The 9558-nt window shown below is 40.4% G+C and overlaps 1 pseudogene; it reads right to left on the bottom strand.

The window, feature by feature from the left end:
* Positions 1-3031: 3031 nt before the first annotated feature.
* On the bottom strand, positions 3032-3155 carry LOC145391799 (5S ribosomal RNA; annotated as a pseudogene).
* Between the last annotated feature and the right edge of the window lie 6403 nt (positions 3156-9558).

The raw sequence follows: 9558 nt of genomic DNA on the forward strand, positions 1-9558 counted from the left end.
ACGTATTGCTTGGTGAACTGGAAGTTGAATCCCCTCATTGATCTCCTTTTTTAGGTGTCAAATCACTGATCTTCTAAGCTGTACATCTAACCCTATCCACCTCATACACTGATGACTCCACCCTTCACCTTTCCATTCGGTTCCTGCAACGCCCATCTCAACAGTTACTTCAAGAAACAAGGGATGAGGCTATGGCACACCTAATGTCTGACTTGGCTCATATCTCTGACTGGGGTAAAAATAATATGGTTGTCTTTAATGCATCTAAGACTCAGTGTCTTTACACCTATCAACCCGATAAAATCTTTCCCACAGGTATACCCACTAATGTTTAATAATATTCAGCTTAATCCTGCATCATCCTTGAACCATGCTTGGGGTTTCATTTACTCGGGACTTATCTTGGAAAGATCATATTACATCTCTTGTAAAATCTGCTTCCCAAGAGATTGGGTGTGCTAAGCCGACTCCGCTCTTTTCTTTACCCCTGCACAATTGTTGACGCTCTATACAGGGGCTTTATCCGCCCCTGTGTGGAGCTACTAACTCTCATGTGTAATGGGGAGGGCTCCCCACATACAGCTCTTCTCAATAGGGTGGAGTCAAAGGCTTTTCGTCTCATTAACTCTCCTCCTCTTACTCGACTCCCTTCAACCTATGTCTCTTTGCCGCACTGTTGCATCTTTATCTCTTTTCTATCGCTACTTTAATGGTCAATGCTCCTCCTGAACCTGTCTGCTTGCATTCACTCCACCTTCTTACGACGGGCGCGTAGCAACCCGTCTGTGTAGCAAACTCTACATCCCTTTTCTGTCCAACTCTCTAATGCAAGAGTTAACCGTTACTCCCAGTCTTTCATTTATGCAACAGGTCAGCTCTGGAACTGTCTCCCTCTGTCTGTATTTCCTGCTGCCTATGATCTCCAGTCTTTCAAACGTAGTGTGTCCAGGCATCTCAAAACGATCGGATCTTGAATTTGGCTCTCTATTGTATTTTGTTTTTCTCTTGGAGGGAACTGTTTCTGCGGGCTCATGGCCTTTGGTTCCCTTCTTTCCTCGCATAAAAAAAAAAAAAAAAAGGCCGAGTTTGGAAGTTAAACTGAAAAGGAAAAATCGCACACTGTTCCCGAAAAAAAAGTAAAAAAAAAAAGTGTTACAGTTACTTGAAATTTGATAGCACCTTCTCCATCTATGGTAAATTCCCTTTCTATTGATATATATAGGATATGGCAATATTGGCTATGTTGGTTTTCACGAGAGAAAAACGAGAAAGTAAATTGATAAGACATTTTTTAAGTTTTCACGCCGTGTTGCACTCTCTGTGAAGTAAATTTATATAAAAAACGCTTCCTACACGTTTTCTATTCATGGTAAAGTAATAATTTGGGTGTCACGGTAAAGATTGATCAACTGCTCTTTATGCTAGTATCATTTAAATTGATTAAAATGACATATAAAACGCCAGTAGGACGAGTTGAAGTTAGCCGATAAGGAAAAATCGCATACCCTTCCGTAGAAAAATATTTATATAAAAATAAGTTTCAGATTCACATGAATTCTAGATTGCACCACGTTAATCTACACAGTAAATTCCCTTTTGACTGGATATAATGGTTACGGCATTTTATGCTATTTATCCCTGAAGATTAGGCTGACGGAAAGTTATACTTCCAGTTGGCGCATCAACATCATGCTCTCACTGTCACACAGGCAAATATTCTCGCTGGTAATATCGATATTATTCATGGTAAAAACGTATTTATTATTCATCACTGTCTGTCTGATGTGCTCATCACTGTAAAAAACAAATAGCTGGAAAAGGATAAACAGGGGTAGTGTATGTGGAACAAGCCCAGATAAGAGATGGAAGACATGCAAAAAATATTGTTTCGTGTGACCTGAATTCGAGTCATCAGATCTCAACAGTTGGATTTATGATGACGCGATTTCACGTCGCCGGAATCTCAAAGCGGTTAATGGTATGTTGTAAAGTCAGTTGTTTTGAATGCTTCACAATCCGTTTCATAAACATCGGAAACAATTGGGGGAGACGGAAAGGAGGGTTGGGGTGTGGAGGGGGAGAATGTTGCCACATTTATCAAATCGCCCATCAGGAAAGGAACGAAACTTCTGTGGGTGAATAGTACACATGGTCTTTCTTGGAGTAGAAAGGAAGATTGAACTAGAACAAATAGGATTAGTGTTCGCCTATTAGGGCCGGCATAGCGCCGGGTTCCCATGCTAGTACAGAGAGAGAGAGAGAGAGAGAGAGAGAGAGAGAGAGAGATCATGTTAGATAATTTCCTGTCATAATTTAATCTGGATGTAATGTCGTAACTCCTCATCTACATTTTAATATGTACTGTGTTAAGTACTTTTTACGTCTTCATTTCATATGTCTTATTTTCTTTTTTAGGTTGTAATGTCTGGTTTTTTCATGTTTGCTTAAGTTTTCACTTTCTTTTTATTCATTGTCGTATTGCTCGTACATTTGTATCTCGTAGTACAGTTGTGCAAATCTATTTATTATTAGTTTTTTTTTTCTTGTTCGTTTTATTTTTCATTGTTTTTGTGTATTCTTGTTCTTCCTGTTTGTGTCCAGTTCAGATAAACCAGAACAGTCGCGACACAAAACTGATAATCGTGAAGTTGTTAGCTTGGGGAACAGTCGAGACACAAAAGTAGAAAACTGTAAAATTTTTAGCTTGGGAAACAGTCGAGACACATAACTTAAAAATCGTAAAGTTGCTAGCTTTGGAAAACTGACTCCAAGGATTCTGTGAACCATGCTCATCACTTGTCAAATCGACACATTGACACTCATGACTCCAACACCAGAATACACATAGAATCGATACACGTTTCCATGCAAGTCATTTCAACACACTGGCATTTGTTTCTTTTCATTCATCATTCATTCGTATTGCCAGACGCCATGTATCCCAGACGGGGTGGCCAATGGCTTAGAGTCAATTGTTTTACAGGGAGGGGCACTAATCCCCCCTTCACCAACCCCACTTGACACGTAGGGATGCCAACAGCATCTGGTGTTCCCAGGCGGTCACCCATCCAAGTACTAACCAGACCCAACGTTGCTTAGCTTCGCTGACTGACCGGACGGGAAGCGGTGTACTCCAACGTGGCATGGCCAATACATGGCTTTCTTTTCATTTTGTTTTTGTTTAACTAATCTCGGATTCCTTTCCATTTTCGCTTTCTCTTAAGTTTGCCTAATATTCTAAAGTATTTTTTATGGCTTTCGTGTTACTTCCACTCATCCATTTGATGTCCGTCATATTTTTTATCAATCCCAGCGCTTTCAAAGTGATAGATTGTATCATTTCTCTCATTTTCGTAATATTCTCCAGTTTTTTATTATATTCAGTCATCTTTTTTTACTCGTTATCGTTTTCGCAGAAGTCACGTTTCAGATTTTTTTTCTTTTTTCAGTTTCATTTTGTCATTTATATTATATATATATATATATATATATATATATATATTCTCTGGTCATCACTCATGTATATCTGAGAGAGAGAGAGAGAGAGGGGGGGGGGGGAAGCAACATAGCTTTCTTGTTGACTTGTACAGTCGCCCCAAGAAGTGATGACAGAGTATCAAGAAAGATTTTTTGGTCTGTGATAATGCATGTACTCTTCCTTCTATCTTTACAAGATATAACTTATTTTGTAAAACACCAATAGAAACCATAAGAAGTAAAAGTACCAAAGTATCTGTATATTCAAAATTTTATGAAGATATTAGCTGGTTACGATAATAGGCAATTCGCATAAAATACAGATATAATTGAAATTTCAGGAATATTACTTGGAGACATTCAGATATAATTTGCAGAGATTTATCTGGTATGACAACTCAGCAATATTTTTCAGTATTGTAGGACTGAAAAGAAAAGGGGTTCAATAACCACGCTGTAACTCTTAGGCAGCAGAAAGTGTTTTATCCCATGTCCATACTGTGGCACATACAAGAATTTTTTACGGTAGTTATCTCTAAGCTGTTTTTGTTCACCACTTAGATACCTAACCAAACACACTTAACCTATTTGACACAAGCCAGCCAACTTTGGGACCTTCACTTGGCACCACAATGCCAGCCAATTTTTGACCTTTTCTTTTTTGTGAGATAGGAATGATGAGAAAAGCATGGGGAATGTAACCATAAAAGTATTCACAAAGGCCTAAAAGGTCGATATTTCATGAGGTTTGATTCTTTCTCAATGAGCCACTGCCAACACCCAGCGAGTTGAGGTAGATCCTTGTTTTCTTTTCATGGTGTAAGTATCCCAAAATCGACCTAGGGACACTCTCGGAAGATGCAAAAAGATGATGCAAAAACTGTCCCCAAGCATAATAATGTGCGGGGGCACATTATGACATTCGAATGAGTGGCATTTTTCCGATAATGTTCACATTATTGGATTTTCTAGTTTTCACATAAGTATTTGCCCACACATATTTATTTTACATTTGTGTGTTTTTTTCTGCAAAACGAATTATTCTTGCATGTTGTACTCACTGCGTGTGTCTTTTTTCACACACGCAAGACGCATTACACAAGTTATATATGAAATAGCCTACTTACACTGCACTTAACATTATGATTTCAATGATACAAATTTATATATACATCATGGTTACTTATGAAATATCCTACACAAATTCATATACACATTTCAGTAACACTCATAGGTGTCTTTTTGCATACATCACAGGTTTCTAACATTTAGAAGTGGAGAAGAGTGTGATATTCCTCAAAGCATGGGATTAGGCACAACTGCACATAACATTCTGCATGTTGGTAGAAGGCGGTATAGGTGTTAGACAAGAGAATGATTCTCAATATTTGCTCCCTAGTAAAAAAAATTCTTGAAGAAATCCATTCTCTTTGAGGTGGGACTTCCACACGTTGGTAGAAGGCGGCATAGGTATTAGACAAGAGAATGATTTTCAATATTAGCTCCCTTATAAAAAAAATCCTTGAAGAAATCCATTCTCCTGGAGGTGGGAGTCAGCTCCGGCACAGTACACCCTGCCTGTGAAGGGATAAATGCTGGGAACAAATTTGCTTCCATTTTCCCACTCCCACATGACTTCATCCCCACATTCAGATTCACCTCATCGTCAATGGGTCCACCTCTGTCACCGTCATCGGGATAGGGAGGAAATTCGGTAGTAGGCTGGAGAGGAGGTTGGGGAATAGAGTTTGCCTCCTCACTTTCCCCACAACTTGCACTTTTCTTCCCCTTGCCTTTTCCCTTCTCTTTTACTTTACCTTTTGCTCCTTTCCCCACCGTTTGAGGCTGTGAGGAGAAAGTGTGGGGAGGGTGTCGGGAGAGAGCACGGGGTGGTTAAGGTGGTGGAGGTGCTGAGTTAGGGAAAGGCAGTGTGGCATAGGCTGGAGGTGGCAGGTATCGTCGGGCACCACGTGAATAGAACAAAGCACTGCTCACCTTGTAATCTTATTTAAATAATTTTTCACCACTCCTCTGGATTATCCTGGGCGATCCTACCCATGAAGGCAGCCGATGTGCACCTGAAGGGTCGACCTCATATTCCTTATCACTAAAGGAATTGTCCATGGAGCGAGAGCTGTGTAGTGAGATGGGATGTGGTTGTGGTGCAGGGTGATATACAGCCATGCAGACAGTCTTATATCTCGCCTTTCTTGTGGATGGAATCTTGTCCTCGTTGCTTGATTCCCACTCAGGTTGGACGTAGTCTTGATCAGCATCATCATCATCAATTGGAGAATCACTTTCTCCATTATACGGGATGTTCAAGAGCCCGTTAACCTAGTGTCAGGGAATACTGTGATGCACCATGGTGCTCACTCACTCACAAAGTGGGACTGAGTTGGTGAGACCCTGTGTGGGAAGAGGGACATGGTGATAACTCATAGCATGGTTATTAGGCCTAAACAGATGTAGGAGTATTGCAAGCAAATATCTCGAACCAATATTGAATGTTTTAATTTTGGCAAATATTTCAAATCAATGATGTTTATATAAGTTGCTGGCATTTTGTGCACAGGCTGGGCCTGACGAATATATATGTTGCGGGTTAAGTGGGTGGGTTAAATTTTAGTCAAGTAAAATTCAAGCTTTCTACTGACTTCTAAATCAAACTAGAGATCCATAGGAGATCCAGGGATGCAGGGAGAATGAGCTCAAGAGGTGTTTTTTGAGGTCAAAGAGTGTGGGCACCCAAGTGTGAGCAGGGCCATGTGTTCCAATTATAGCAGTTTTGTACTCACTTCCACCTACTCCCCTTTGGAAATGCTGCCAGAGTTGTTACTGGTCAATATTTGGTGCCATTTGGGTGGCTGGTCTTGTTTCTCTGCCTGATTGAATGGTGGTGGAAGTGGATTATTCGAAACAGGGCATTCTCCTCACTCAGTAGTGGCCAGTGGTAGATTGACTGGTGCAATACCTCTTGCAGCCTGGAAAGGATCCATGTGACCCACTCAGCATGCATAATCAAGAATTAGGCAGGAATAACTATCTATCTATCTATTGCCAGACGCCTCAATCCCGTTTGGGGTGGCCACAAACAAATCGCCTCCAAGTCGCCCTGTCCCCCGCCATTTCACTCCCCTGCTCCCAACTCACACCCCCCTCTCTCATATACCTTTCCACCCCATCCCTCCATCTCATCCTCGGCCTCCCCCTCCCTCTTTCCCCTTCCACCTCACTCACATACACTCTCTTCGTCAGTCTTTCACCCTCCATCCTCTCCACATGGCCAAACCACCTCAGTGTGTTCCTCATAACGCTTCCTATCACATCCACCTCCCCGGAAAACAACTAACTAAAAAAACAAACAATAAGCCTCGGACAGGAATAACTGATTGCAGTAAATACAGAAATTCATGCTATCTTCTGGAAGGTGTATTGCAGTTACACACTCAAATCTTCTCAAAGGTTTCCTTCAGCCTATGGTGTAAGGTCAATCATTATTGTTTATAAAATAATTTCTTATAGAATATGAATGAATAATTTAAAGCTATTATATTTACTTTCATTTCTGTTGTTTCCTTGAATGACAGCAGAGGTGAGAAACCAGGGAAATTTAGTAGGCTATTTTAAATGGCTCATCAACATGCCCAAATGGAGATGAATATTTTCTCAGAGAAAAGTTGTTTATTTGCATTTGGCCAGTTTCCCAACAAGAATAATCTCAGAAAGAAATAGTATAACGCAGAGCCAAGAGTCATAGCTCCTTTGGGAATCCAACACTTATTTAATGACTTTGTATTGAGTGGAGAGGTACATGAGAGGGGTGTGTGAGTTGGGAGCAGGGCAGTGAAATGGCCGTGGCCAGGGTAACACTGATACGATTTGTTTGTGGCAACCATTTATGGGATTAAGGCATCTGCCAATAGATAGATAGTATTCTCAATGCCTAAACCAGGGGCAGGCAACCTTTTCAGAGTGAGGGCCAGATTAGACTTTGGGGAGCTGCCCCCGGGCCGGAGTGACAAATGAAAACATAAAAGTGACTTTAATATACATGGATGTGCAGCAAAAGTGTACCCACCTTATGAATGACACATACCTCCTCTCAGTGCGGAAGTCCTATGGACACTGGCGTCTGGCAGGATGGTGGAAAGATTGTATTGCGTGGTAGGAGGGGAGCGCCGAGCTGCCAAATAGCATCTGCTGGCCGTGGCCAGCAGATTTTTTTTTAATAACAGAACAGAGGAAGGAAAACAAATGAATAAAAAAAAATCCATACACCAGATTACTTGTGTCCTCTGTTCATAAAATATTAGTAAAAGTTAGACTTGAACAGCTGTGGGTTGAAATTTGGAGGGAAATAACTCTGAGGAAGCGAGTTCCAGAGAGATGCAGTTCAGGGAATGAAAGAATTCTGATAGGCATAAGTTCTGCAATATGGTTGAGTGACATTCCAGTCATGACCGTTTCCAGAAGCCCGTGAAGAACGAGGGAAGGCATGGAGAGGTGGCATCATGGACGCAACCTTGTCTGAGCATTTGCCAAAAAAATATCTATAAAATAATGCAAGGGAGGCAACATTCCTTCTTGCAGGGGAGGTAGTATATTTGTAATGGCAGGGTTGTTAATAATTCTAACAGCTTTGTTCTGAAATTTTTCTAGTTGTTTTGATGCAACATCTCCATATCCATTCCACAAGAGTGAGCAATATTCAAGCTGAGACCACACATGATTCTTATAAATTATAGCTAACTGCTCATCAGCGAAGAAGTTACAGACTCTGTACACTAATCTAAGTTTCTTTGAAGCAGTTTTAGCAAGTGATCTAACATGAGAGGTCCAGCTGAGGGCATTGTTAAGTGAGACGCCAAGAATTTTATTACTTTTAGAGAGGGAATATTAGTAGCACCGAAAGTAATGTACGAATCTCGCAATATCTGCCTATTAGTAAATTGTTATTTATTTAGTTTTACTAGCATTAAATGACACAAGGTTGTTTTGTCCCCATTCACTGATCGTAGATAGGTTTTGATTTATGGATATGGCTGTACTGAGTTGTGAGGTAGAGATATTAGACTTTGTAAATGGGTGTCTGAGTGCGAATGAACTATGTTGTGTTGAGTTATCTGCGTATGAGTGGATGGGATTGTGGGTGACAGATAATAGATCCTTAATATGAACCAGGAATAGGGTTGGCGCCAGAACAGACCCCTGCGGCATGCTGGCGTTGAGTGAAAATTTGATTATACATCATCTACTTTTACTCTTTTTCCTGTCACTAAAAAAAATCAAAGGAACAAAAGACCTTAGTCTATAGCAAGGTAGTTTGGACAGCAGGGAACAGTGCCATACTCAGTTGAAAGCTTTAGAAATATCAAGAGCTACTGCATGAGTTTCTCCATGTAGATCAATTGATTGATGGATGGTATGAGTTAGGAGATTGAGTATGTCAATGGTGGATCTTTCGTGGCAAAAACCATATTGTCTATCACTAATTAAGTTGTTGGATTCAAGATGTTTAACAATGTGTTTATTAATGAAAGTTCCAAATACCTTACCACGAGATGTGACAGCTATTGGTCTGTAATCAGAGGGGTCAGGGCAACTTCCTTTCTTCGGAATTGGGTGGATATTGGCTTCTTTCCATGAATTTGGGAATAAAGAAGTACGTATGCATAGTCTGAATAATTTAGCTAGAACAGAGGCAAGTTCAGGGGAACACTTTTTCAAAACAATTTGCGGAATTCCATCTGGGCCTGGAGCTTTGTTGGTAGGTAAATTGTCTAGGATGGATTTTACGTATCTTGTCTGTATATTAAGTGGGACAATTTCGGGAGAGTCAAGTTCTAGTATTGGGACATTCTGGCTGGTATCGTCTATGGTAGAGTTTCTGGCAAATGTACTGGCAAAAATATCCTCTTTCCGACGCAGGTCATTTGTAATGTTGCCATCTGAAGATTTTAGTGGGGGAATGGAAGATTACTTGTTAAAGTTATTACTGAAGGAATTAAGAGTTGACCAGATTATTCTATTGTCATTAGGGTTGTTAAGTAGTTTTGATGCTTGCTTTTGAAGAAAGTT

This window comes from Coenobita brevimanus, chromosome 19, assembly GCF_032717465.1.
Source record: "Coenobita brevimanus isolate Jiangsu-jjx chromosome 19, ASM3271746v2, whole genome shotgun sequence".
Taxonomy (NCBI): domain Eukaryota; kingdom Metazoa; phylum Arthropoda; class Malacostraca; order Decapoda; family Coenobitidae; genus Coenobita; species Coenobita brevimanus.